Source organism: Ixodes scapularis, unplaced genomic scaffold (genome assembly GCF_016920785.2).
Source record: "Ixodes scapularis isolate PalLabHiFi unplaced genomic scaffold, ASM1692078v2 PGA_scaffold9__187_contigs__length_104089568, whole genome shotgun sequence".
Classification (NCBI taxonomy): Eukaryota; Metazoa; Arthropoda; class Arachnida; order Ixodida; family Ixodidae; genus Ixodes; species Ixodes scapularis.
In genome coordinates this window covers 70,608,404-70,632,541 of record NW_024609884.1, presented here as the reverse complement: position 1 = coordinate 70,632,541, position 24,138 = coordinate 70,608,404, and the positions used below count along the sequence as shown (strand labels likewise).

The following is a 24,138-nucleotide window of genomic DNA, read 5'->3' as shown; positions in this document are numbered from 1 at the left end:
AATCTGCGTGCAGGTGGCTATTTCAAGGTTCCTACAGTGACATTTTAGAACATTTTGCCATCATGCCCGCGAACGCTATTGCAATATTAACAGATTGACAGTTAAATGCACGAAAAACTCTCCTGATGAGCTTCAGCTAAAATGTTATCAGACGTGTACGCAGTACGTGTTACTTTTATGTAGTTACTTTCTTGTCTAACGAAATACCGACTTACTTGAAACTTGCATTCGTTCGGGCGTATGAGAAATGAAAACAGAACATTTTTGAAAAATGTCAAAATTGTTTCTATTGTTTTCTGGATAAGTGTACGGAAAAGTTGAAAGTAATTTGTAACGTAACGAGTAAAGTAATCCGTTACTTTTCAGCGAAAGTAATTTATATCGGTAATCCTTTACACTTAAGGCTCGGTAATTTGTAATTGTAATCCATTATATTTTTCAAGTAACGAGCACAAGTCTGCAAGCGCATCAGTGCGCCGCTCGTCACACTGACTGGGAAAGAGCTGATTTACCCTGTGGGCAACCATGGACATCCAAAGCGTTGGCCCAGGTTGCCCGCCTGTCAAATCATCAGTTCCACCACAAGGGGGCCAAGGGAAATTGGCGTCGCGAGCGGCGCTCGGACGCTGATAAAAGGCCGTCGCAGCGTAGGCGTGGGGGCTCTTGGGATCACGGTGCGGGCGATGAGAGTGAATCAATGACTACGTGTTGTTGAATCAGTGCGTCGTGTCATTCTCCGAGACGGGTAGCAGCAAGGGAATTCCCACAACCTCAAGCTCTTTTCTTACCCCTTTCTGTCGTCTTTAAGTTTTTTTGTTTTTTTTTATTTATTTATCTTAAGTTTTTTTTTTTCTATATTTTTGTCTTTCTATTTTCCGTATACTTGCGTTTGATTGTTTTTAAATTTAAATGTTTTACAGTTTTATCATAGATTTTACGTAAGTTTTTATAATACATTTCTTATTTTTCTATAATTTCCAGTCGTCACATTTCACGCTTCCGTCTCGTCTTTCTTAATAAAGTACCAATTGTGAGTAGCGCTTGTCCTGTCCCTTTCATGTCCCTGTCCCCGTGATTTTTTTTAAGCTTAACAGATCTGTCTAAAAAAAAAACGGGAAAGGTACACTTATGCGGTTTGTGCACGTGAGTTATACGGCCCGGTGGGGACATAGTATAGGGGGCTAATTGTAACCATCTGTCGACTAATGTAGTAAAATTTGTTAATTAACTTTTAATTGGTGAAAATAGACACATGCTTTCCATTGAAAACTTGCTGGGCGTCATCGAAAATCACCAAATCAGAACTTTTTAGAAAGATTTTGCGCGCGTCAGAAGCGCAGTAGTGCGCTAAAGTCACCACTCGTGCAGCTGCAGGTACGAGCTAGGCCTATGATAAGAGAGAGAAAAATCGCGCGGGCGCCTTATCGCACCAGTAGCCTTGCCCCTGCTGCAGGAGTGGTAATTTTAGCGCACGGCTGCGCTTCTGACGCGTGCAAAATCTTTCTAAAAAGTTCTCATTTGGTGGTTTTTGATGACGCTCAGCAAGTTTCTCATTAGAACCTAATGTGTATTTTCACTAATTAAGAAGTCAATTAACAAATTTTTCTTAACTAGCCGACTGATCGTTACGATTATCCCCCTACACTATGTCCCCCTGGCCGTATAACTCACCTGTACAAAACGCATAAGTGTAGCTTTCACGTTTGTTTGTTTTTTAAGAAATCTTCATAAGCTTAGAAAACTCATCTTGTATGATGTTCAACCAACTAGCCCAAGAATTGGTTTTAATTCCGTTACACTACCTGATCTACTCTGATCAGGGTGGAAAAAAATCAAGATAATTGAAATCATGATTTACATAGTGAATTAAATAAGACCAGTTTTACCATGATGATTTAAATCAAACAGCACCCGTGAAATAATTCCGAAAATAGTTTTTATTTCTCGTTTGTATGTCATTTGTTGCTTTCTATGGGCATGCGTTTTTTACTGTAACCAAGGGATCATCGAGCAAGACAATTTATATCAGGCTGAACACGAGCAACAATCATTGCTCATCTAAACAAATCCTATTATTTAGCTTTCTTTTACATTCCACTTTGCTTGCCAGCAACGTCCTATGAAAACAAATCGGAAAGTGAAAGAAACAAAAACTAGAAAGGCAATGTCTTATTGCAAGCAAATTAGAGCGCGCTAAAAAAGCAAATTAAGCTTTCTAACTAAATAAAAAAAAGATCAAGCTGTTTTTTTAGTATGACTGGGGTTATATCAATAAAAATATAAGTTAATGAAAGTGTACTTTAAATTTACAGCAATTTTTCCCCACATTGTTATCAGTGATTGGACTGATTGATCAATCAATCTTCCATGTTTAAAAATACATGTTGTGATGAAGAGTCAATATTTTCGAGCTAAAATGATTGAAATATATATTAATTTGATTTAAATCAAATGACTCTGATTTTAATAGAATTATTCTGACTTAAATCAAATAAACCTGATTTATCAAAAAAAAAACAATTCTGCCCTTATTTCGATGCATGGAAGGTTGCCTTTCAATTCCCCCAAAACAGACATCGTGGTCAGGAACCTTCTAAATCGAAGCGGTCTCCTGACTGAAACCTGCGAGCCCAGAAGGTCAAGTGCGAGATAAGCGCGTGAGATATCTGGGAAGATTAACAGAGCATACCCCCGCGTGATATCATAGGAAAGAACGACCTTTACAGATAACACGTCGCACGTGTGCTGTCCTTGTGTATTTTTTAATACCGGACAGCGGGTAGTTGACGCGCAACGGCCGGGTAGTTGACCTTTCTTGGAATCTTGCATGGTGTGCAGCAGTGTTGTACGGAACGGCGTTACAAGGAACGACGTTCCTGGAACGCGTTCCGTTTAAGAGCAATGAAGGAACGCCGCCGTTCTATTTTCCATCTGTGGAACTGGAATGGGAACGCGATACATTTTTGCTGGAACGGAAAAAGTAACGGCGTTCCCTTTTTTTTTTTTTTTTTCGTCCAGTGGGTTATTTTTTTAATTTTATTCCTAAGAGAGAAATTCTGAAAAGTATGAAAACAATATAATTACTAATAGCAGGGTCTCTTTAACTTTTTTGCTGCTTATCTTAGGCTTTATATTGTTGGGTTTTCGCTTGGTAACAGTTGGGCGCAGGAGAGCAAGTGGACATTGATACTTTTTTTCAGCGCCCAAGACTGCGGTACAAAAAACAAAACTTTTAGTCGAAGGAAAAGTCACAAAAAGAGGGACGTTTCAAATTCAGCTACTTACTTTGCTTACACAAATCCTCATTCACCTAGTAATCTAAGGCCGACTACAGCCATCACTGAACTTCCACTAAGAGACCTAGAGTTACAACAAAAGAGCATGTTACCAGACATAGAACGCACTCTTGTAACCCGAACATTGGTCACTTAAAAGATACACAAAAACTAACCTTTATTTCCTCTCCCCTAGTCCCCACCTTCTAATTGAAACAACGAATTTAACCTTCAAAAAGAAAGACGTGTGGTTTTCAAGACTGGCCTTCCAAAATCCCTACCCACTTCTTCACTTGCTCGTCTTGCGGAAAACAACATCGAGAAGCAATTGTTGTTAAGTTCGAACACGGGACTTTGTTAGATCGAAACGTGTGAGGTCGTTGTAAAACGATCGTGCAATGTGGGGTAACAGTACATTTGGCTCGTCTGAATCGTCCCCCACAAACATGAATATGGTTAAGAGGTAAGATTTTTAAAGGGGAATATACCAACAAATGAAACCTTGTTTCCGCTTGTTTTCTTCTCCTGGAGCCCTAATCTGAACACTTGGCGAAACAGTCTGCGAAATATCCGGCGGCCGTGATTGGCCGACGCCGCACTTGACCTTGGCGGCGGCCAATCACAGTCGCCTGATTTCTCAACGACTTTTTCGCCAAGTGTCCAGATTAGGACCCCTGGTGTCCTTCCATCGCGGCATTCACATTCGTATTTTGCCATTTAATGCGATAAAAAGCATAACTTTGTTTGACTTAATTAAATATGATAATCAGCAAAATAAAAATGTAACGTATGTAATGATACGTTCCATTTTTTTAACTGTAACGAGAACGAGTTACTTTTCCGCAGATGAAACTTTTAACGGGAACGCGTTCCAAAAAACAGAAGGAACGAGAAACGAGCTTTCGTTCCTTTTTTTTTTTTTTTTTTTGAGGAACGTGTACAACACTGGTGTGCAGATCACGATAAGGTCGGCTTCTGGAAGAAGCAAGCGACTATCTGTCGCAGGAAAAATCTCTATAAATAAGAGGGACAACGATAACATAGCTACACCAGGTAAGGTGGTAGCGGGATATTAGGGTGAACTTTAAACACATGAATATGCTGGTGAATTTTCGTCGTTAGAAAGACCCGTGACCGGGGCAAGGGACGCAGCACAGCGTCGGGCTTTATGTGTCTCTCGCCCTTTGCCTACTGAGATGTTCAAATATGCCCCCCTGTAAGAGGACGCCAGGTAGCAAAAGGTGGGACCCATGTAGGGCCCACGTGGGCAATGGGGGCTCTGGAGACCCCTACGAAACCCACGTTGGTCCCACCACGTAGGTGCAGCGTGGGCATGCCCAATACGGGCTGCCCACGCAATAGATTCGTGGGTCCCACGCCCACCTCGGCTACGTGAGGGCACGGTTAATTTGGGCTGCCCGCGCAATACTGTTGTGGGTCCCACCTCGGCTACGCGGGGGCAGAGTTAAGGCAGATGTGGGCTTCAGGGTGGCAAAGTATATATATGGGCATGCCCAACTTGGGCTGCCCGTGCAATACCTCCTTCGGTCCTACTTCGGCAATGCGGGGGCCGAGTTAGCGAAGATACGGGCAAAGCATGGGCGTGCCCGAGTTGGGCTGCCCATGTAAACCCCCCAATGGGTCCCACCTCGGTTCTGCGGGGGCCAAGTTTGAGAAAGAAGAAGGCTCAACGACGGCAAAGTGCGGGCATGCCCAACTCGGGCTGCCCATGTCAGACACCCGTGGGTACCACCTCGGCCGTGGGGGCCAAGTTGCGATGATGTCGTCTCAACGGCGGTGAAGCGAGGGCATGCCCGACTTGGGCTGCCCATGTAAAAGCCCCATGGGACCCACCTCCACTCTACGGAAGCCCACCTCCACTCCACGGCGGCGAATCATGGGCGTGACCGACTTGGCTGCCCATGTAAAACCCACCTCGGCTTTACATGGGCTACGTTTACGAAGATAGGTGCCCCACGACGGCAAAGCGTGGGCATGCTGAGCTTGGGCTGCCCATGTAAAACCCCCCTGAGTCTATCCTCGACTTTGCGAGGGCTAAGATAGCGAAGCTGTGGGCTCCACGGCGGCAAAGCGCGGGCATACCCAACTTGGGCTGCCCGTATAAAAAAAAACCTGGGTGCCACCTATTGGCTCTGCGAGGGCCAAGTTTAAGAAGATGGGGGTTCCATAGCGGCAAAGCGTGCAATGTTAGAAACTATTACGTCAAAGTACGGGACAGATGCATGCTAATATTGTTGCCACAATATGTTATGTATGCTCACTACAGAACAGGTTCCGTAGCTACTTGATATTGTCACAAATTACAGATGATGAGGCGATGAATGAACAGAAAGTGAATGTTTAATTTGGCGAATTTGTGCCAAAAACAAAAGTACAAAGCGGTAGCGTTGCAGGCGTCGAAGGTCGGTGGAGAAGCACGATCGAGCGAGCGCAAGGGCGAGGCTCACTCCGGACCGCTAAGCGGAGCATCTTTTGTACCCGCGTGGGTTACTGGAACATTCGGCGTAGAATGGTCGCCGCGTAGAACATTTGTAACTCAATCAGACGACAAGGTGTTCGAACTTACGAGAACGTCAAATTGAAATAATAAATAAATGAAATCGAACCTGGAGCCTCCACGCCATAGCCAAGCACGGTATACCATTCGGTCACGCACGTGCTCGCTCGGCGACGCGCATGGCAATATGGGACATGTTGCTGGTTCAAGGGTTGAATCCGTGAGTTCCGTATACCGTCATGATGGTGCAAGTGCTATTTACTAAAGCTACGGGAACTGTACCATCATAAGCGAGAGCGTCATATGTTCTGCGCTAAACCACGGCGGAACATGTTCCGTTTCTACATTGGACAGCACATATTCCGCGATGTGCTGGAAAACAGTACAGGTTGCGTTTTATGGCCAAATGAAGAAAGTTCAGTCTCGTTTGTGATAGCCCACATACCGTTTTATGCAATATTATTAAAAAGCCCTCCGTCTGATTCCCGCAGGTCTCTTGGAGAGCGAATCATCGCAATTTACACGGCATCTCAGCAAATTCCCGAGCCATCTTTATATTCAAAAACGAGGCCCGCGCTGTGATATTATATATAAGCAATGCAAAACTTCGTTTTTCTATAAAACTTTCCTTGGCCTCGCCATTCGCTAGGCTGCCCCATAAAATTAGATGATTGGCTCCCTGAGGATTCAGCAGAGATGTAGACAGACGACCTTCTTTGTAGTGAATAACAGAACAGTCCGACCCTATTATACGATATCTTTCATTTTTCTGGTGTTTGTATTTTTATGCTACACTCTAAAAAATGCCTGCGCGTCTACTTACCCGCAATACACTCGAAGAGCCAATCTCTGCGATCTACAAAGTCAGCTCAGCGATTGATGAGGCGGAACATCCGTTTAGACCTAAAAATGAAGTCCGCGCTGTGGCATTACGCAATACAAGGCGTCACGCTTGCATTGCGTAATGCCTCATCGCAGACTTCATTTTTAGGTCTAAACGAATGTTCCGCCTCATCATTCGCTGAGCTGATTTCCTAGATCGCAGAGATTAGCTCTTCGAGTGTATTGCGGGTAAGTAGACGCGCAGGCATTTCTTAGAGTGTATGCACGCGTACATACAAATACACTCGGCGAGGCGGAAGTTTGTCACACCGAAAACGATGTCTTTTTTGTAACTTCGTTCGATGCCTGCCATATTTGCATGTAGCAACAAAAGAAACACGTCATTATTAGTAAAAATTTCAACACATTTTAAATACATTCGTCTGAAATTTCTGGTATCAAACCATAACAATGGGATCATATGGAAGAAAACTGAGTAGTTACGACTCTGATATAAAAGTTATATTTTTGAAATCGTAGAAAAATATCATTATAAAAATAAACTTTTAATAAATGAATGAATGCAACCTTATGATCCAGCTACATTTTAAAAATTACAGTTAGCTGCAAAATAAACGAATGAACAAAAAAATCTAAACAAAAACTTCAGTGCGCACGCAGCCACTTCTCTTTGAACTCCGTCAGTTCTTGAAAGGTACACCATAGGAAGGGGTCATTAGTACACCATGGGATGTACGAATGCCCCCTTGCTCGAGGAATGCCTCGGCCCCTCCTCCGGATTCATATCCACCAGTTGTCTGAAAGGAATGTCGTAAAGAAACATTTGATAGTTTTTATTAGAAGAAATCTCCTCAGGAAGGGTTAGGGGTTCTTTGCACTCTAATATTTGAGCAGTGTTGTGCACAACGTTCCTCAAAAAAAGGAACGAAAGCTCGTTCCTCGTCCCTTCTGATTTTTGTAACGCGTTCCCGTTACAAGTTACACCTGTGAAAAAGGAACTCGTTCCCGTCACAGTTTAGAAAAATGGAACGTATCGTTACACATACGTTACATTTGTATTTTGCTAATTACTATATTTAGTTAAATCAAGCAGAGTTTTTTTGTTTTGTTTTTATCTATCCCATTGGTAGTCAACATACGAGTTTGTATGTCGTCATGGAAGGGCAACAGGAGATGAAAACAAGCGGACGCAGCGTTTCATTTGTTGATATATTCAAGTTAAAAATCTCAGCTTTTGACCATATTCATGTTTGTAGTGGACGATCCAGACGAGCCGAATGTACTTTTACCCAACATTGTACGAGCGTTTTACAACAACCTCACACGTTTCAATTGAACAAAGTCCCTTGTTAAACTTAACAACAGTTCCTTCTTAATGTTGCTGTCCGCAAGACGAGCAAGTGGAGGAGAGGGTAGGGCTTTTGGAAAGTCATTCTTAAAAAACTACAAATACTTCTTTGTAAGGTTGGCTTTGTTGTTCATTTTGAAGGTGGGGGACAAGAGAAGAAATAAAGGTTATTTTTTTATGTGTGTGTCTTTTAAGTGACCAATGCTCGGGGATAGAAGGGTGCGTTCGATGTCCGGCAATCTGTGATCTTGTTGTAACTGTAGGTCTCGTTATGGAAGTTCACAAGTGGCTGTAGTCAACCTTAGATTTCTGGGTGTATGAGGATTCGTGGAACCAAAGAAAGTAGCTGAGTTTGAAACAACCCTCTTTCTTTGTCTTTTCCTACGACTAAAAGCCTTGCTTTTTGTAGCGCAGTTTCGGGCACTCAAAAAAGAATCAATGCCCACCAGCTCTCCTGCAGCCGAAACTGTTAGCAAGCGAAATAATTTATAAGATTAGTAGCCAAAAAGGTAACAAGATCCTGCACTTCGTAAAGATATTGTTTTTGTACTTTCAAAATTTCCCTGTTCGAAATAAAATAAAATTACCCCATTCGATGAAAAAAAGGAACCCCGTTACTCTTTCCGTTCCAGTAAAAATGTAACGCGTTCCCGTTTTAGTTCCAGCGATGCAAAATGGAACGGCGGCGTTCCTTCGTTCCTCCTAAAAGGAACGCGTTCCAGGGACGCCGTTCCTTGGAACGCCGTTCCGTACAACCCTGCATTTGAATCTCTAGTTAGTCCTCCTGTCTGCCTAAACTCCCTATCATGTCTACCACATCTTCATATTTTTAAATGTCGAACCGAATTTTTTATCGGTTCGGTTCGGGTTCGGGTTCACGGCTTTCGGTTCAGTTCCGGTTCAGTACCGGGGAGCAAAAATAACGGTTCGAACCGGTCTGAGCCGCTAAATTGAGAATATATTTTCCGCGTTGCTTTGGTGATAGGCACTATTCCAAGCGTGAAACAAGTAACTATATAACTTTTTGTCATTCGTACAATCCACTTTTATTTTCAGATATCAAAAATAAGAAATTGCGTTTTTTTTAGTTCCAACAAAACAGTCAAAGAAAAGCTAGATTAAGATAGAAAACGTCGTGTTTGTACGAATAAACATTTATTTGTTTACCTCAGTGGCATATATTTTACCTGAATCGAAGGTGATTCGTCTGGTAGGTCACCCAAAAGAGCCGCGATTGGTACAACTTTGCGCCGCACTATTGGAAGTTGAATCCTAGTTGTGCTCTTTAACTGAGGAATTAATTACAGTCCATAATATCATGGAATGGGCGCATCCTCGACCGTGAAATCTTGCTTATGAAATGCATTTCACAATATATATGATGAGGACGCAACTGAGCTAGAAGCAATATCATTTGCAAAAATGTCACGAAAGTTTGAGGACATTTTGTTTCTTTTTTTCTACCTTTTATTCTCCCTTTTTTGCTTGGCAGCAAACTCAGTGGCGCCATCTTTTGTGTAGCCCCGGTACACTTTCGGTTCACGTATTTTTCCAAATGTTCTACTCCTCATTCTTTAATCGTAAGTGTGAATTAGTCTCACGGTGCTATAAACGGCCATTTCCAGAAGATCGCCTGTTCATTTGGTTTCGTGCTCAATTGGGGGCTATTTGCACACTCGCGCCACTACGTGTCAACTCACGGCAGAAAGAGCGAATAGAAACTCTGAGCGGCAATCACAAGGTTTCTTTTGCTGACCAACATTGCTTACACCCAGCACTGTGATGCAGGCGAATAATCACGCAGAAAAGAGTAATCAAAATTGTTCACTCTAATCTATACGTACCTTCGTACTCAGATAGAATCTGGCCTAAAATAGCGCGTACCCGAGTGAACATTTTTGGCATAGCTTGGCGTTTGAGGTGTGTTCTTGACAAGATACCGATCAATTCAATTTAGCATCACACTTGCTATTTGGTGATTTTTTTCTTAAATAGAACAGAGTATTCTCTACTCGACAATGGGGTCTGCGTGCGCAATCTTCATAGTTCGCCACGCGCCCCTGTGTACTTTGTTTTTATCCAGCCCACAAACAGAAAAAAATGTTGTTCAACACATAAAAGAGGCAACAACAGGCTTTTTAAGTTTGAAAAGTTAAATATGTGTAAGGAAACCAGCGTTATTTAAATCAGCTTCAAGAAAAACAAAGCTGTCCCAAAAATCTTATGAAAACGCTGGTCACTTTACGGCGTTTTTTGTTGAGGATAAAAACGCAGCAAAAGTTTTGCAAAGCCTATTTCAGATAATATGGGGGTGCATTTACTTATGATGTAAATCTTTAAGATGACCGACACTTCATTTATGTTGACAAATCTTCAGGCAGTAATTAACTATATTTTTATTATCATCAATAAATTTGACTGCATGAAGTTCACATAACCGCTTGAGACCGACACGGGAGGACGATACTCGAACATACGCCAGCTGCTGAGTCTGCGGGAACGTGCTTTTTTGTTCGCTGTTTGGCAGTGTGCAACACCGGGTTGCCGGGTATGCCAAAAAGGGCTGTGTGCTTACATAATAGATCTGAAGGCAAATAGATTAAATGTGCAGAAAGAGAGATAATAAATGGTATTCTTCTAAATAGTCTCGTACACAACGCCTTACTGCAAAAATAAATACATGGAGATTCAGGCATGATATTCCTAACTGCACATAAATATCGCGAAGGACAGACAGTATATTTATAATATAAATCACATTTGAACATTGGCTCGCATGATTTCGAAACTTCGCAAAGTGCCGTCTAAAGAGGTTAATGTTATAAGCGGTTTTACGTACATTTGTTTTGGGCCCTCACTTTACAACTCTGTGCTTTATCAGTCATGCGCGCTTTAACATTTTATTAGGATGCCCCATATTATCGCGAACCTGCTATATATATTGCACAACTTTACAACTTAGACATCCCTTTTGGCTGGTGTTGCGAACATCACATTTCACCAGAAAACCGATCTGTTTAACTCGGTTTGTACGAGGTATCATCGCACTTTATGCAGGTGGTCATTGCGATTTTTCCTTGATGATAAAATCAAATCCGGTGGAGCAAAATGCATGCTGTAAAAGGTTCGCGCTCAGTGCAAGTCATGTATTACGGAGACATAAATTATTCTTGCTTGGTGCAGTGTTGTGAGGAAGGGCGAACGCGTCTGGCACCACGAAAACGCACTTTTTGGCAATAGTGTTTTTGCAAACAAAGTAGTTTCCCGGACCACGCTTTCTGGTCTGTGCCAAAGATGCAGAGCAGAGGAACCTGTACAACACAGTATGTTTAACCCCCCCCCCCTTTGCCTTTTCTTTTTTCGATGCTCCTCCAGATAATACTTTTTTATTCCTGAGGGACTCCCCATTTGGGTGCGTTACTTTGACAATTATATTTGTGTCATTTGTGAACAGTAATCCTCCATTTCTATTATTTTGCAGCTAAAGACTGTGAAGTTTAAACAAAATACAGAGGTGAGTTTGGGGGAAAATTGAGAACGATACTCTTGTGAGACTTAGAGCGACTGCCAACGTTCGACTGTCCCTCTGTGAGGGCACTAGGACTTTTCTTTTCAGGTATCCCTCCGATACACACTTGTAGTTTTATTTATCGTCGGATTAATAAGTCACATTTAGTCCATATAATGCTTTTATTCTTGAGGACAACTTTCTGAAGCAGTTCAGCAGCAACGAAAACATGCTTGAGTGCCTCAATGATGTGTACATGTAAAATGGGTCGTGCAACATTTTTTGTACTTTCAGTAAATATCGCTAAGAGCTAATCCCTGACGCACGTTGATGACTTGCAAAATCACCCATTAGTTTTCCTCTCCGCTCAATGGCAGGCGCCGGAAAAAGAAAGGAAACAGCTGTCCCTCCTCAACTCATTATTAGAGCAAGGGGCCACGTAATCTGTCGCTAAGTGTACCGTCAGTGTTCATCACAGTCATGCGCTGGGGTTGGCAAAGAATAAAGCTTGGGTTGAGCTTGAGACATTGTTAGAGTTCAGCTATTCTTATCTTTGATTGAGCACGAGCCATTACCCGAATATTTAGAGATGCTGATTGTCATGAACCCAAGCACTGGACTCGGGCTCATGACAATCGAGCACGCCACGGTGTCATGTGACACGCGGTGAGAAGTCGTGACGCCTTGTGACGTCACAGTCTCAACGACGCTAATAAATCTAATGACGTTCTCAATTTAAGTAGACCTGACGCAGTGAGTCACGTGACTACGACACGGGGCCGCGTGGCGTGACACTACTTGACAATATGTCTTGAAATTAAGACGTCACGTAAGCACGTGACAGATGATTAATCCTAGTACCAAAACAAAAGCGCCACAAAAAACTGCAATTTCTCACACATTGCAATTCAGTATATGACAACTTGATTGCTAAAAAGAGTCCAGCTGCCAGTTTTCATTTCTCAAAAATTCATTTTGTAATTTAAAAAAATACCGAGAACCGTTTTGAACCGGTTACCGTTATATTTTTTTCCGGTTCAGTTCCAAGATTGCGGCAACGATTTCGGTTCGTCTCAATTCCAATTCGGTTAAAAGTAACGGTTCGGTTCCGGTTTCCGGTTCGGTTCCGGTTCGACACTTGGATTATAAATCTATAATCCCCTGGAAATCTCCCAGCATCCTTAACAGTGAAACCTTCAAGACTTTACAATACCGTAACTTGCAAACGCTTTAAGGCAGACCACGCTCAATGGTGGAAAAACGTGACCATGCCCGACTTGGGCTGCCCATGTCCAATCCCCGTAGGTCCCACCTCGGCTCTGAGGGGATCAAGTTACCAACGGTGCGGGCTCCACGGTGGCAAAGCGTGGGCATCCCCGATTTGGGCTGCCTATGTGAAACCCTTCTGGGTCCCACCTCGGCTGTGCAGGGGCCAATTTATCAAGGCTGTGGGCTCCACGGTGGCAAAGCGTGGGCATCCCCGATTTGGGCTGCCTATGTGAAACCCTTCTGGGTCCCACCTCGGCTGTGCAGGGGCCAATTTATCAAGGCTGTGGGCTCCACGGTGGCAAAGCGTGGGCATGCCCGACTTGGGCTGCCTAAAAACAACACCCGTAGGTCCCACCTCGGCTGTGCGTGGGCCTGTTAGCAATGGCGCCGGCTCCACAGTATAGCAGAGCGTAGTCATGCACCCCCCAACTTGGGCTGCTCCTATAAAACTCCCGTGGTTAGCAACGGTGTTGGCTCCAAAGAAGCAAAGCGTGGGCATGCCCAACTTGGACTAGCTGTGCGACTCTAGAAACGGCACTTTCCGCTGCGATCGGCTTAATTTGATGACGAATCGCCGAGGATTGTAAATCTAGGCGTGAGTGAGATATTTTAGGCTTGGTAAACTTTATCAGTAACTTAATACTCAGCGTGTATGTTAAAAAGGCCGTTTTACAAGGCGTGGATTCTTTACGCAGAGTATGCAAAGCGCAAGCGCGAGCGAGAAGGAGGGTCATACCCTCCTCTCCGTACCCTCCCCTACTCCTCCTCAAGAGCTGCGCTCTAATTCGGCATTACAGGGAGTTGTAAACGTTTTTCATTTTTTCTGGTTATTTTTTTCTTTTACAAAACCGCCCCAACGATTGCCGGCTCCGAGGGAGTCTTTTCCTGCGTATTTTCTAAAATGTGCAATTTCCTTATTGCTATTTCTTTTTAATTTTGTCTAGAATTTACCCCAAAAAAATAACTCTTCCGTAATGTTTTCGAATTGTTTGCATGCTCATTTTTCTCGTTACTTCGACTTTCGTAGAGCTTCTGACATGAGCCGCTGGACAGCCTCTGACAACCGGCAATATTCGCATTCAGCCAAGATATCATGACAAGATAGCCGCGTTTTGCCGAGAACATCAAGAGAAACCTTCGGAACTGTTGTTTTAAACGCTTAAATTCTTTTTTCCGCTTGAAAGAGACATCCTAGACGTGTGTGATCCACTGGATAACGTAGGATAAGCAAGCTGACAGCATGGTACCTAAACAAACGCCTGCTTTTGTGACCCTATAATTTATCTGTCATTGCAGTTGTAATCAGTGAATTCCGTGGTTCAAACGCACTGACTGTAATGAATTCTTTTAACGTTCAAGAAAACAAAATGGGGCTTACAAAACGAATTATGTCGTCTACTTCCGCAGGCTGCAGGTCTGCTAGAGGTACCACTATCGTCATTCGCAATACTACCAATGGCTTTCGAAGGAATTTCCAGCACTGGCCTTTATAGTATTTGCTAATACTACGTGGGGTCTTCGAATAGGACTGCGCGAATAGTTCGAAAACTCTCTCCAGTCACCAGCTCTGGTCATTTAGTGACCAGAGCTGGTGAGTGGATAATTTTTTTATTTATCCACTGGGCACCAGCTATCGATATGTGCGGGCACCAGGCCGCACAGATTAATTTTTTTTTTATCCAGTGGGCGCCAGCTATCGATATGTGGGGGCACCAGGGCGCACAGAGGAGGTTAATGAGATGCACCCAGAGCTTTCGGAGTCAATGGTATACTTGCTTTTCCGAAGAGCTCAGGAGAGGGTCCGGGGAGTTGGGAAGGGGGCGCGGCTGGCGCCTATGGATTCTTGTTGCTAAGCGGGCGATACCATGTTGAGAGAGGTTAGCTCTTAAAGGCCCGTTGACACACTTGCGTTTGATAACGACCGGTTTCGATACGGCCTGTTTTTAAGCCTCTTGTGACGGCTTACGACTGGCTGCTCTAGTGCGGAGTCGGTCGTCAGCCGTCACAAGAGGCTTCAAAACGGGTTGTGTCGAAGAGTCGTCACGTCATGAAATCAAATGTGAGCGATCGGCTGGAGGAATAGTATTAATTTCTCTGGGGTTTATACGTTACTCAATTCGTAACCAGTCCCTGATAATGGTCATCGTGACGGCATTCGTCGCTTCATGACTAGTTCATAATTGCTATTTTCGAATGATGTTGCAATCTCAGAGTGATTTGAGATGACGTGGGCGGAAACGGCTGATCACATTTATATCACTCGAATTTCAGCGCGCTGGGCCGCACCCCCACACCGCTTCCAGCACCGTATCTCCATCTATGAACGGCCACGTAAACCTTAGAATCGGAGAATTTTCTTTCCAGCCGCCTCGGTGGGGGGAAACAAAGCAAAACGCCGCTTCGCCGCCCTCCGGATCCTCAGGTGACGGGTTCCAATTCCGGCCGAGCTGCCCGCAATCTGACGGAGGCTTATAGCGAAGAAGGCGCCATGTAAGGGAGATTTCGCTTGCACGTCCAAAAATCCTCGATGGCCAAAATTAATCCTCAGAACTTCGTAGGGGCGTGCTCGTGCATTTCGTTGGTTTGCCATGGAAAACACCGAAATTTGACTATCTGGTTCTCTCCCCCGGAGCCCTGGCCTTTCTCGGCACCCCAAACTAAACACAAATAAAACCGCGCCAACGAACCATTCCAGCTTGCGTGAAGTCGGCCTGTGTTCGGAACGGGCACATGGTTAGAAAGCCGACACGTCCGCACTTTGATTCCGTCAACGTTGTTGGTTTATCAGTTTATTTTGCACTGTGTATGAATCCATAAAACCAAACAAATTTTAAGTGTTGATTGCTGACTGACCCGCACCAGGATCATTGTTTTTTAGGGGAAAGGCCTCGTCAGGCATCATGACCTTTCGCTCCTGCCTAGCTCCTCTCCGGGTGTGTACCTAGACAATAATTCAATACATTCAAATTCGATTTCAATATCTACCAATTTTTAGTTCGTCACGAACTAAAAAAACAAATATAGACTTGTCTTTATCATTTTGATAAACCCGGGGAGGACAGAATGTTTCGTGTGCGCATTATGCGTGCGTTATGACTCGTTAGGCTTGGCTACCGGCAGACTTGTACGTAGTTCAACTACGTTACTCAAGTTACTGTAGTTTAGCTACTTTTCTGAGTACTGTTACGATTCCGGGCCGAGCATGCTCCCACTTCCAAGCGTCGTAGACTCCGAAGACACTGAGGAGCGTTCACTGAGAGGAGAAGACGTTTATATACAGGAATATTTACATCGTCATCTTTCAGTTTTGGTGTCTGAGAAGGGAAGACTCTTGACGAGTCCGAGCACCGGCTAATGTAGCCTCCTTGAAGTGGCGAGGGCGTCCCTGTCCAAGGTCCCGCGAGGGGAAAGGGCACTTTCGTCACCACGGGACGTCTCTGCAGGTCTCCCGGGACGCGGACCTCCCACGTGGTCACACCCCGGTCCAAGCATCCCTCTCGTCCCGTCTCCCAGAAGATCGCGGGAACAGGCAGCTCTCCCGATCACACGCCGAGACCCAAACGTCTCCACTTGTCTACGTCGTTCATTAGCACCCGGTCCGAAGGCCGAGGAAGCGGGCCCCCGTTTCTCAGCGGGGTGTCAGGGGGGTCAGCTCCCGCTGTGCCGGGTGGCCCGCTCGGTGTCGCCCGGAAGCCGCACCCCACCCACGCCGCGTCGGTCGGCATGTTCGGCGGCGCCAGAATGGCGAGCCCGAGTCTCTGGTCACTCGATGGGTGGTCGATGGCGCCGCCAGGAAGCCGAACCTGCCCTCTGGGTGGCCGACCATAACAGTACCTTAGTCACTTTCAGTTACATTTTTATTTCAGTAATTAGTGGTTTACTTTAATTACTTTTTCCGAGTAACTTCTACTCAAATTACAAATTGCTTTCGAATCGTTTGGTAGGTTTGCTTATCAACAAACATTCCTGCACAAAAAGAGATAAGATGTTGGAAGAGCAGCTAATACTAGCCAAGAGGAGGAAGCATGTGGCATAGTCAAAAAAAAAAAGGGGGGGGGAGGGTAATTTGGGAGGGTCCCAGACCCCCTACAATTTCCACGACCCCCCCCCCCCCCCCCCCCCCCCCCCCCCACCCTCAATGCAACAAACCTGCTACGAGGCGCGAAGAGCGGACAGACAAGTCTCAAATGACACCGAATAACTTCGGGATTAGCGCCGAAGATTGGCGTTTGTTTTTGTCCTGAAGCTTAAGGAGACGACGCACTTGAAGAAAGGGCTTGTCCCCACTTCTCCCCAAGGTAGGAACTCTCGCCTACTACAAGAGGTGTGCACACAACATCCTCATTCAAAGGAGGCAGCAAAGTGCAGCACTCGCTCTGAAGCTCATCTGGTGCTCCCTTAGTTTGCGCTGCACTGGAAGAATCGCGTGCTAAAGGGCAACGGAAAGGTGACCTCTTTGCGTTGCCTTTGCTCCCAACACTCAGAATATGCAGGACTCCCAAGATTCGAATATCGTTCGAGAAGCCTTTATAATTTCCCCCTTTTTACATTAAAAAAAAAAAAAAAAAAAAGCAGTGTTGGCAAGCACTTTATGTGCATGGTACTTAAAGTACTCCTTGAAGTAGGTTTAGAAGACTTATACTTTACTTGATGTACATTCTCTGAGCACGTACTTGTACTTTACTAAAGTATTTTTTTCTGGTACTTTCCAAGGAAAGTACAATTCCCGACTTCAAAGTACATCCCCCAAATTTGAACAACAAAATATTGGCTTATAGTCATGTGAAAACGCTCTATCGTCTTTCGAGACGTCATCAGGTCATTCCTCTGAGTGAACTAATGGCGGCTATAAGACCGATAAAAGTAAGCGCGTTCTAAATTGTGTTAAATAGTTCGTCAGCGAGAGTAAAGCAACTAGCTCTGTGGCGACTTGACTTTATCCAATATTTGCCAACATTTCCGAGAGGAAAAAAAAAAACTGATGCACCTCTGATTACTTCTAAAACAATGCATACCGGTTAAAAAAAACAGCAAAAAAACTGTATAGGGAATGAAAGGGCATCATGAAAGATTATGTTAAAAAGTATTTGTACTTTACTTTGAAAGTACACTGTGTTTATAGCAATTTACTTCAAGTACATTGCACCCGGTGTACTTACTACTTGTCTTGAAGTACATAACCTCTTATTTACTTTGTACTGTACTTCAAGTACTTTTAGATGTACTTTATGCAACACTGTAAACAAGCAAACACTGTCTGCAAGATCAAGCTGAGGCAGTGCGAAACCTCAGTCTAGAAATGATACATCCGCAGTAGATCACTAACCAAAAAACAAAAAAGTACAAAACAATTAGGCACGCAGAAGCATAAGCAGAAGGGCAACTTCGCTGAATTCCGCAGATTTCGGGATAATGAGTGATTTCACATTAAAAAGCCCTAGTAAAAGACATTATACGTCATCTTGCTTCGCGAAAAATCCCCACTCATATATATATATATATATTAGCGGGGACCTGATGAAGAGCGGCCCCCGCTCGAAATGTCGTAATAAACTTCGAATTAGTAACTCCGACAGTACGCATCTTTGACTTATTAACTTTTCCCGGTACACTGATGTTATATTTACCTTACTTCACCTATATATATATATATAGAGAGAGAGAGAGAGAGAGTGGGAGAGTTTTAAGCACGAGCAGAAATCGAAACCTAAACTTCGGCTCCGTCCGGCAACATTGGCCTCGGGCTGCCAAGAACATGACTATCACGTGGTACGAATTGTCACGTGATCCTCTAAACAACGACGGGCGGGACTGGGGCGGGCTTGTGCCAGGCGCGAGTGTCGTCTGTAACGCACTTTTCACCATGTTTTGGTGTCTAAGACATTCGACGACGTCTGCACAACTGCGACATAAGTCTGCGCACGTAGAGTCCATAGTGTGGACGAAACTCCGAGAGCCAATGAACACAAACGGTGAGACGACGACGGCGGTAACGGCGGGACCACGCGGCGGGGCGGCCGGACGGCCCCCAAGGAGCGCACTGCGCGGTGGGCCGAGAGGAAACGTTGCTGATGTCACTCGTTTGGAGAAGTAAAAACAATCAAAAAGGGGCAGGGGTGATGTCGTTTAGCTCCATGTTGGCTACGCCCACCTCGTAGCCTTGACTGCGCTGTTGGTTGCCCCTCAATTCGCCCGCTCGAGTCAGCCGATTTCGGCAACTTGGCGAGTTGCAAAGTTGCTGGACCGTTTAAGAAACATTTAGACACAGACAGAACTAGGTCGTAATATTTGACGTGTAGTCTTCCTAGCAGATACTCAAAAGGACTGCATTTTTTTTTTAACGAGAATGGAACGGAGTTGTTTTTTTTTTTTTTTTGTTTTTTTGAGTATTTCTGTGAAAATACAAGCCGTTTTATATTTGGCTGGCAGAATTTCGCTAACGAATGACAACCTGTGTACTTTCTTGATACCACAAAAAAATAGAAAAGTTACTTCGAAAGTAATAAGCACCTTTTTTACGGCAGTTAGTAATTTACTCAATTACTTTCCATCTGAGTAATTTCTACTCTACTCAAATTACTTTTGAGGCCAATACTCAGTAGCTTAACTTTTTTTTTTAATATTTACGTGTCTGGTTACGGGTGAGCTTCAGGTGGCTTTGGGTGCATTGCACCCCCGAAGCGCTCACGTGCCCACCGGGTTTATTAGAATGACCAAAACAATATAAATCTATTCACGAGGGGAGTGTGTGGGAAGTGTGCCTTATGAGAAGTTTCCACGGGATATGCAAATACTTCACTGGTGAATAATACATCTTCCTCCAAGAAATCCAATGGCCTTGGAGCCGACATATGTTGCACAGTTGGAACGGCATGCGCGCACAGACTCGGGGTTTTCCTCTTTGAATTGGGAGGGGTGGCTGACACAATCTATCGTCGAGGAAACCCGTCGAGACAGCTGAGATAGCCGTCTCCGCTGTCTTGGCGAATCCGGTATCTCGGTGCGTTGGTGGACTTGGCACAGCGCGAAAGCGGGGACAGCCCGACGCGCATGCGTTCTCCCAGCCGGAGGACTTCTAAACCGCTCAGGAAGGAGTTGCCGCTAAACGTGAGCCGTCCAATGCAAATTAGCCAAGCAGGATGTATTCTCCCAGTCTTAGCAAAGTATTTCGTTTCTGCTTCTTTCGAGAGTGCGCATAGTGTCTTGAGTCTACAGTGCTCTTGAATTGCGAGGAGCCCCCTGTGGTAACGGAAGTAATCGCGAGGAGAGAAGGTTTATCGCACCCGCTAATCTATCTACTGGCTTCTGTGCTAAGTGGTGATGTCATACGCCTGCTTCGCTATCCGTTGGAGTGTTGTGATCTGCCCCGTGACGTTGTGGGATCACGTGGGGAGCTACGTTCTCCTATACGTCTCGTGTCGCCGAGAAGAGGCGTAGGGCTGCGGCTCGCACGGGGCCGGGGTTCGATTCCCACTGAGCCGCTTGGCAAATCTCGCTTGTTACGTTTGATTGCGTTTAACTATGAGTATATTTAATTAATCATGACTAATTATCCATTACCTTATTAAAGATCTTATTAATCTTATTAATTGTCTTGCTGTGTGTGCTTTGTGCTGCCTGGTCTGTGTGTAACACAGGGTGCCCAGATGCGGCCTACCAAATAAGCAAATAGTCGTCCCCAACCAAGCCCAAAAAAAGCGGCGTGACCTTCGTGAAGAAGCCCAAAACAAGCGGAAGTTCAGTAAATGTACACATTCTTGAAAATAGTTTATTAATAATAAAATGAGAAAGAGAACTGGCTGAAATACGAAGGCGAACTCGCTCAAATACGAAGTCAGCGTGCCATGACACTATCCGCCGGATAGTGGCATGGCACACTGAGTAACATGCCAGCTTGAGCTCCAGTTCTGGTATCGTTCTTGGAGGCGGCGACTTGGTGAAGCCCAAGGTAGGTCAAAGGTGCACTGGAAAGTGGCCGAGAGTTCCTCACGTGTTTTTCTGTTGCCATCTTGGAAAAATGCTTGGTTGAGCGCGTTTTAGTGGCGCGTTTGGGCGTATTCTTAGATAGTGAACTGAAGTTCTCTGAACATGTGGCATTTTTAACCAATGCATGTTACCGCACCTTGGGAGCAATCACGAGAATGACTCGCAACTTTAAGACTTATTCTTGTTTTTTTTATACCTTTATCAGTCGCTCATCTTGTCTAAGTTAGTCTTCGCCAGCATTGTATGGAATTGTTTAAACAACGGAACTGGAAAATGTACAGAAAAAGTTTGTTCGAGTTCTTTATGATCGCTATTTTAACAGGCGGATTTACTTCAGCCATGAACGCTTAATAGATATTTTACATCTTCATTACTTGTCCACAAGGAGGCAGATACGGGATTTTGTGTTTCTACACAAATGTCTTCACGGTTTTATTGAGTGTCCGGAACTAACCTCTTCAGTGTTTATTGCCGTGCCAAGCGGGGCACTTCGATCTCATCGTGTATTCGGCTGCTCTGAGCCAAAGAGCATGCGGCCCCCGGAACGTATTTAGTACGCTTTTAACATGTGGAATGCAGTAGACACGCCGAAGGCAGATATTTTTTAGCGTAAAACTTTTAGCATGCGAGCACTGACAAGGCTTTCTTGATGGAATGTTTCCTTTGTTGGCACTTTTGAAACAATATAGCTAGGAAGACAACCTTCTACACATCACTTTTTGCAATGTCGGAGATCACATTTCTTTTGTTATTACACATTTAGACTTTAACTAGGCATGTTTTTTGCATCAGTGCTGTTATGAAACATGTAAACTTTTTTTTTCTAGGCATGTTTTTGTATTTTGTATTTTTATGTTTTGTGTTCTAGCATGTACGCACTTCGGTGCACCCTCGTGTAGGCTCTTGGGCTGTTGAGGGGCACCGCAAAAGTAATAAATAAATAAATAAATAAATAAATAAATCTGCTGAACGAGGTCGGCATGATGAGCGCGGATCTCGCACTTGCACGCTGCTTTTTTATTGTCTCCGGTGACTGGTCGCAGCCAGTCCTTAAGCTGTGTTTCCTTTTCCCACTCTTTGCAATATATTTTGCCGTACATCGACCTTTCGAAGCCATTTTGCGCAAAATGCAATGGCAACTAGACACGACGACCGCGACTGCCGACAGGCAACATATGGGCAAGGCGCCAAAACATTTGTGAATGGATAGTAATTGTTTTGTACTTTGTGACGGGCGGTAGCTTGCGCCACCTAACCGCCGCGTCAAACGGTAATGCTGTTTTTCGCTTTTTTGACGACAAACGCGCTGTCAATGAGCCATGACGAGCAATAAAATAACAATATGTGCGGGAAAAACGCGAATAAGCCCAAAAACCGCGACAAGCGACTGGAAAAATCTACCAGCGACTAGGTGAAAAAAGAAGCCCAAATCCGCTTATAATAAGCGGAACTGGCCACCCTGAATGTAGCGTATAAGTAACAATACGTTCCATTTTTTTAACGGTAACGGGAACGAGTTCCTTTTTCAAATATGTAACTTGTAACGGGAACGCGTTCCAAAAATCAGAAGGAACGAGGAACGATCTCTCGTTCCTTTTTTAGAGGAACGTGTACAACACTGGCCCGTCGGCACCGCAACGTGCGCACGTGGACGCGGCACGTGCATATCTTTGCCAAGGACTTCATAATGGTGCCCATCAACCAGAACTCGCACTGGTTCCTGGCCATGGTGTGCTTCCCGGGCGGCCCGCTCCTGCACCCCCCGGGGGAGGTGCCCTAGGAGGAGAGGGTCGCCTCCGCCGAGCAGAGCCCCGCAGCGAGTCCAGGTGCCCGAGGACAGGATAGATTCAAGTCAGGAGGATGGCGAGCGTGTTGTAAAATAATTTAATTAGGACTTTATTCTTGAGTGAAAGCGATGAAAAGGACATGCTAGATCACGAGAAAAACGAAAGAGCAGAACGAAGAGAACGAAGTGCTGAACGAGATCGCCTCAACAAATACCGAACGAAGCAATACATGCCGAACGCCTCAACGGATCACAACGTCTCTCACCAATGTAAATATTGCACATAAACCTTTTTATTCCTCCTCTTAATGCTACTTGACAAATGTCTTGGACTCGGAGCCCGAGGAACCTCTGGAAGCAGAAGATGCCGAAAACCCCTTACCAAAGTCATTTGATGCCACGGCAGAGAAAGCGTACATCTTGATCTTGAACTCTCTTCGAGGAGGCCAAGGCAACAAGTGTCGCATAATGTCCACACTAAGAGAGTACCAGACGGAGGAGTGGCGGGCTAAGAAAAAGAGCCAGCTGGTTTTCTGCGCCTCCAACATGCGGGGGTACACCCCCATGACGCCGCAGCAGGGCAACTACAGCGACTGCGGCATCTACTTGCTGCAGTATGTCGAGAGCTTCCTCGAGAATCCACCCAACCTGGGGAAGCTGCTCAAGCTGGACCTGGGGGACTGGTTCCCCAAGGACCGGGTGGCCCAGAATAGGGCGGACATCCGGGACCTGATCCTGCGCCTGCACGTGCAGCAGCACCCGGGCAGCGCCTTCCCGGACCAGTGGCGGCTCGAGGAGGAGGCCCTGGCCGCCCAGCAGTGCCTCCAGGTGTCCGGCTCAGACGACTGCGACCGCCCACAACAGACGGCCCCCACCACCGTCGTCTTCACGGCCGCCCCCGTGCCCAACACCATTGTGCTCGTCTACCCGCAGTCCTCTTCGGTCAGCTGAGAGTGTCCGGGTGGCCGCGCGCGACGCGACGGGAATCGTGCGACGAACCACCCTTCGTGCGGGGGTCCTGTGCGCCGAGCCACTGTACGATGAGCCTCGTCTGGAGAGTGACTCACAACATCTGCTAATGAAATGCCCCCTTTTTTTTTCTTTTCTTTTTCCTTTTCCTTCTTTTTTGTATGCATGGGACGACGGAGCTTGACTTTCTTGGTCCTAAAGTTTCGAATCCAACTGCTCGCCTTCGAATTGTACTTTCGGAGGAGCAGTTTTGAACCTTGGAGTTTTTTTTTTTTTTTTTATATATGTATATATACATACAGCATGCGTGCTTGACAAAAGCTTCAGGCTTTTGTGTGTGACTTTCCTGTGGCTTTCATGTAGCATTCGTGTAACTTTCGTGTGACTTTAGTTAGACTTTTAGTTTTCGTGAATGGTTTTTTATCGTGACAACTGACGTCAGTTTTTATTCAAGTCCTCTGTTTTTTCTTTTTTTCTTTTTGAGACTATTCTGTCACCAGTGCTACTTTGGTTCAGCCACACAAGCCCTTGCTGGCTTTGACGAACCGGCCTTGCCACACTATTGCATTCAGTGTGTACATATAAAAATTATAATTATTATTAATATTATTATTATTATTGGGACGACTACGACAT

At 44.9% G+C, this 24,138-nt stretch overlaps 1 pseudogene; it reads left to right on the top strand.

Moving 5' to 3' along the window:
* LOC8043587 overlaps positions 1–23,561 on the top strand; it is a 28,912-nt pseudogene extending 5,351 nt beyond the window's left edge.
* Positions 23,562–24,138: the final 577 nt, after the last annotated feature.